Source organism: Macaca mulatta, chromosome 14, assembly GCF_049350105.2.
Source record: "Macaca mulatta isolate MMU2019108-1 chromosome 14, T2T-MMU8v2.0, whole genome shotgun sequence".
NCBI classification, from domain to species: Eukaryota; Metazoa; Chordata; class Mammalia; order Primates; family Cercopithecidae; genus Macaca; species Macaca mulatta.
Window position 1 is genome coordinate 82,737,600 of NC_133419.1, and position 6,109 is coordinate 82,743,708.

The window sequence follows — 6,109 nt, forward strand, 5'->3', positions numbered from 1 at the left end:
ATAAGTTCATTCATCTTCCTTAGTATTTTCATTCTAAAGATTCATGTGAATTTGTACCATACCTGCCATAATTAAGTCCATTTTTGTTTATTTGTTCCTGTAATCTTCCCTGCTAAATACTCCCCAAATACACTTTATTTTTATTTATTTATTTGTTTTTGAGACGGAATCTCAAATCTCACTCTATCTCATCCAGGCTGGAGTGCAGTGGTGCAATCTCAGCTCATTGCAGCCCCTGTCTCATGGGTTCAAGCAATTCTCCTGCCTCAGTCTCCCAAGTAGCTGGCACTACAGGCAAGTGCCACGATGCCTGGCTAATTTTGCATTTTTAGTAGAGACAAGGTTTCACCACGTTGGCAAGGCTGGTCTGGAACTCCTTACCTCAGGTGATCCACCCACATTGGCCTCCCAAAGTGCTGGGATTATAGGCATGAGTCACTGTGCCCGGTCTCCCCAATACACTTTGGTATATGTGTCAATGAATTTCTTTCCATCTTAGTTTGCCCATACTTATAGCAAAGACTCGACTTTAATTTATTTTCAAGACGATGAAGAAAATCTGTTTTGAAAAGTTAGATCAGCCATAGACAGAAATGTGCCAGTTATATTATAGTTTTCCACAACCCCAGAGAAAATATTTCTAAGGATGAGCCCAGAACTTAAGTCATATTGTCTTACAGCACAGTAGGAAGAGTTTGGTCTTTGGAGTCATGACACTCTTGAGTTTACATTCCAGCTGTCTTTCACTAACCCTTAGCAAAGGTGCTTAATGTGTTTTCCTTTCTACAAAATGAGAACTACATCATGAAAATATGCCAGCATTAAATGAAATAGCATAAGTGAATGATCTGATAAATAGTATATATTCCATAGGTGATATTTCCTTCTTTCACACTTCTTGTTACCTGGTCACAGTTTGAGACAATTTCTAGTTGGGGGCCGGGAGAGGGGGAGAAGTAAGCTCAAAGTCCATAGAAATGATAGTTCACGGAAATGACAGTATCTGTTTTGGCAAGTTCTCCTGCTCCTAGAGTCTTACAGTCCACCTCAAAAACAGACTCTGATCACAAGCCCTTGTGTGTCTTCCCAGCTGTAGTTTTTCTCAATATTGATAGATCTTTAAGTGTGCAATTATCGTAATTATGTAATTTACAAGGATGACGTCTATGCACACTCTTTAATCACTGTTTATTGGATATGAATATTTGAAAATCAAAGTTAGTAGATCTATTTTATTATATTTTTTCATTTAAACATGCGTTAAGTAATCGAATATATTTGTCAGCATTATTTATGACAGTTAGGGTCAACACTGTTTTTTCCCTTCAGGAGAAGATAACCACAAATTCATTGTAATATCCTGGAAGACAAACCAGGATTGCCTCTGCAACAAGCATTGGTCTCATTTTCCTTCCCAACAGAACTCTCAGTTTGCTTATTTTCTTCTACATAGGAATCTGTCATAGGAATTATCTGTCATAGGAATTAAGACCCCTTCTAGCCCAGGGTATGAATCTTTGTAGAGTAAAGCCAAAAGGCTGAACTCACTCTCCTTGTCAGCAGATTTGTTCAGGTATAAAGGACCAACCTCATAGGCATAGTTAGAAGGGTTCTATTCTTGGCTTAGTATTCTGCTGCTTTTATTTTGAAATTCTTAATTTCGAACAAGGAGCTCTGCACTTCCCTTTTGCCTGAGGCCATGCAAATTATGTAGCTGGTCCTGTAGACATGAACATGGGACACCATGCTGGGCAAAAGACAAGATGGAAAGAATGCTGGGAAGCTGCAAGAAAGCTTTTGTTTGTTTGCTTGTATTATCTTTTAAGGCTATAAATAAAGGGAGCATCTCCTTTTCTGCCTGTGCAGATGGCAGTCTACAAGGGAAGTCTGGAACTTGGACCCTGAGGAAACTGCCCAAGAGGATATGCCAACATTGAGGATGACACAACCATGCTGAACCCTAAAACTACCATATTGTTATTTACTGTTATCTAAGGTTTAGATGACAGTAATCTAAGATAACTGTTATCTAAGATTGGAGTCACTTTTATTTAGATTTCCTGCTATTTGCAGTCAAAAGTAGCAATTTATATTAAAATTTGCCATTTTCCATGCAAAATCCATTTTTTCCCTTCTTATTAGTAAGGAACTCTATTTTATTTGAGTCTGTAAAGCACCTAGTTATGCAATTTACCATCCTCTCTTGCTGTTGTTATTTACGTGTGACAAGTTCTAGCCAATGAGAGAAGAATAAATGAGTTGAATGAGATTTCTAGGAAGATGGTTTTAAGACAACTGATTCAGCTCAGGAAATTGTATTTTGCCTTCCCCTCTTTCTCCTTCATACTGCCTAAAATAATGATGAGAAGTCTGGGCCTCCAGCAGCCTTACTGATACATGAAGTATTCCTAAATTTGAAAGTCAGCATTAGGGCAGTTGAACAGACAGAAAAAGAAGCCCAGGGCACAGGTGACGGCAGCTGCTATATCAGCTTTCACCCACATGCCTCTGACCTATTTATACAAGAGAGAATAAATTTCTATTTTTATTGTATTTGGTTTTCTGTTCTGTGTTGCCAGAACTAATCCTAGTTGATATACTATATACATACTCAAAATGTAGAAATTGATATTATTGTCAAAACTTACCCACATATGCATGAAGCTTAAATTCAATTTACAGGATTTTTAGGAATGTTTTTATTTTAATGGCATATACATGACGAAAGCATAATATTGCTTTCTTCATATCCTCATTAAAATGTTCCTCAATGCACACACATACACACATTAGACCATGTAAGCTCCTTAACCTTGGATTAAGGGTAGAATTTGGCTTCTGTATAAAATGGGACAGATAAATGCCCATCAATGAACGAATGAAGAAAATGCAGTGTATATATACACAATTGAATACTATTCATTCTTAAAAAGAAAGAAATCCTGTCATTTGTGACAACATAGATGGACCTGGAGGACATTATGTTGCATGAAATAAGCCAGACACAGAAAAATAAATACCACATGATCTCATTGATATGTGGAATCTAAAAGAGTTGAACAAATAGAAGTAGAGAGTAGAATGGTAATTTCCACGAACTGGGATGATGGGTTAGAGATATGTTAGCCAAAGGATACAAAATCTCAGTTAGATAGGAGAAATAAATTAAAGATCTGTTGTACAACATGGTGACTTTGTGACAACTATAGTGACATATTAAACAGCTATACTGACAATTATATTTTGAAAATCTTTAAGAGAGTAGATTTACCTGTTCTCACCACACAAAAAAATGATAAATATGTGAGGCAATGCACATGTTAATTAGTTCAATTGAGCCATTCTACAATATACACATATTTCAAATTTTATAGTGTACCCAATAGATGTAGACGATTTTTATTTGTCAATTAAAAACAAAACAGGCCTGGCACAGTGGCCTATACCTGTAAACCCAGAACTTAGGAACACCAAGACAAAAGGATCAGTTGAACCCAGGAGTTTGGGACTAGCCTGGACAAGATGGCAAAATCCTGTTCCTACAAAAAATTAAGAAATTAGGCACACTGGCAAGCATCTGTAGTCCTAGATACTCAGGAGGCTGATGAGAGAGGACCTCTTGAGCCCAGAAGATTCGAGCTGCAGTGAGCCATGATCACACCACTGTACTCACTCCAGCCTGTACAACAAAGAGACCTTAGCCCTAACAATAAAATAGAATAAAATAAAAAAGTATGCCAATCTAAATACCAAACGGGGATGTAATCTCTACTAGCAATTGTAGTGAATTTGTTTTGGTAAAAATAAATGGACAAAACTTTTACAAAATGGGTCAGAGTAAGAAGGAATATGATTCAGAAAGCTGGTTTGCTACAGAGGCAGCCAAAGCTCTTTGGATTTCAATCCTCATCTAGCACTGTGTGAAAGACTGTACTCCTCATTTCCACACATAGATTTTTCTTCTTGAGTGATCTTTATGGTGCTTTCACAGTAAATTGAAAGGTTCTAAGTGAGCATGCACAAAATGGAGCACATGTTTGAAGAAAGGAAAACAGATTGACATCCATTCCACTGCATAATAGTAGATCAAAAAGCACTTTGAAACTGGTCCAATGGTTAACTTATCAATCCAACCACTATCTTAAAAAACAGATCTAACTGCTAACTTTTTTAAAGCTTAATGGGATACCCACTAACATCCATCCTTTAATAAAATATGGAATAGAATGTCATGACCATTCTATATAATAAATTACTCCAGCAAATTGGATTGGTCTACATTACATATATAATTGGCCCAATGTAACCTGTCTGACCTCATCCCTTACTAGTTCCTATATCTCCCTTCTTTCTCACCTGGAGGGGAGCATTCCTCTATATTCTTGTAGCTTTTAGTGCTGATACCAAAGCACTTATGACTCAATAAAGAATTGTTGATTTACAAGATTTTCTCGACAATTACTGGGGGGGTAAGGAGTGTGCTTTTTTTGACATTTATCTGGCTAACGTGTAGCACAGTATCTGGTAGAAAATAGGGAATGCTTGCTGATGGAAAAACAATTTAAAGAATAGAGTAACACAATCAAATGCATCATTACAGTTTCATTAGATTGTTGCATTACAGTTGGTTGTGTATTACCTCCATTCAACTGTAAATCTGTCAACACAGGCTTTATACATTTTAGAAGGCTGATACTGTAAAATATTGGGATAATACTCAAGAAATACTATAAATTAAGACAAGATATGATTGGCAATTTGGATCTTCTGCCCAGCTCCCATATTTGAATAGTGGTAAGCGAATGTTTTAATCTTCAGATGTACGCATGAGGACATGGATTGGAGGAAAAGGCTGGGCAAACAAGTGGGTCTCTATATCCCCAATTTTCCTTGCCTTAAGATTTCTAGGTCAGGATGGAGAAACAGGTGCCAACCACCTATGAGATTCCTGGATTTTGCTGCCTGCATTCTGCAAGTATCAGCAGCCAGCAGACCCAGAATCTTTCCAATCGATATTTAAGTTTGAGTGAGCAACTCTCACCAGGCTGACCATACTATAGCAAAACCAGGGTAAATTTGGATTATGTGAGAGAATACTCTCAAACTCTTGGTCTAATATTAGCATAGGCCAGGTGTGGTAGCTCATCCCTGTAATCCCAGTACATTGGGAGGCCAAGGTAGGCAGATCAGGTGAGACCAGAAGTTTGAGACCAGCCTGGCCAACATGGTGAAACCCCATCTACACTAAAATTACAATAATTAGTTGGGTGTGGTGATTTGCACTTGTAGTCTCAGCTACTAGGGAAACTGAGACAGTTGGGTCACTTGAACCCAAAAGGTGAAGGTTGCAGTGAGCCAAGATCACACAACTGCACTCTAGTCTGGGTGCCAGAACAAGACCCTATCTCAAAAAAAAAAAAAAAAGAAAGAAATTGAGTAGACCCAGTTTAGTCATGTTACTAATTCTGCAATACTATGAGTTCACATTTATCAAATTTAATTATTTTGACCCTGATTATTATGTTATGGTATGTTTATATATCTATTAAACTTAAAATGCATAAAAATAGAATCAGCAAGTAACATAATTAATTAAATTCATAAATCCATAACTGGTTCGGAAAATATGCTTGTAGTCCTTGATATAGTTGAAACTATGGGAACATGTTCAGAGATACAAAAAGTGTGCTCACAGGACTAGATTTTAGAAGACATGTGTCTTAGTTTCTACTGTAAGGAAAAATAGAAAAATCTACCTGATCTGGGAACATAATTTTTTAAGGTATTTACTCAACAATTTGGTTTCTGAATAAAAAATAATAGTTGTTCATTAAAACATGGAGGAATAGGAACAATACTCACTAAACAGCCATTATAGTCCATGAATCTAAGTAAATCTATCTGTATTCAAAATGTTAGGTTTATTCAGTGAGTCATAAATTAATCATGTTAAAGGTAATTTTGCATAGTATAAATTTGGAAATATTTTAAAATGTTTTTTTAGTTTTAAATACAGTTCTATATTTCAACAATGCTATTATAACTTTTATATTATGACCACAAAATGAAGATAGATACTATATGATTCTGGGTTTCTATAGAGAACAGA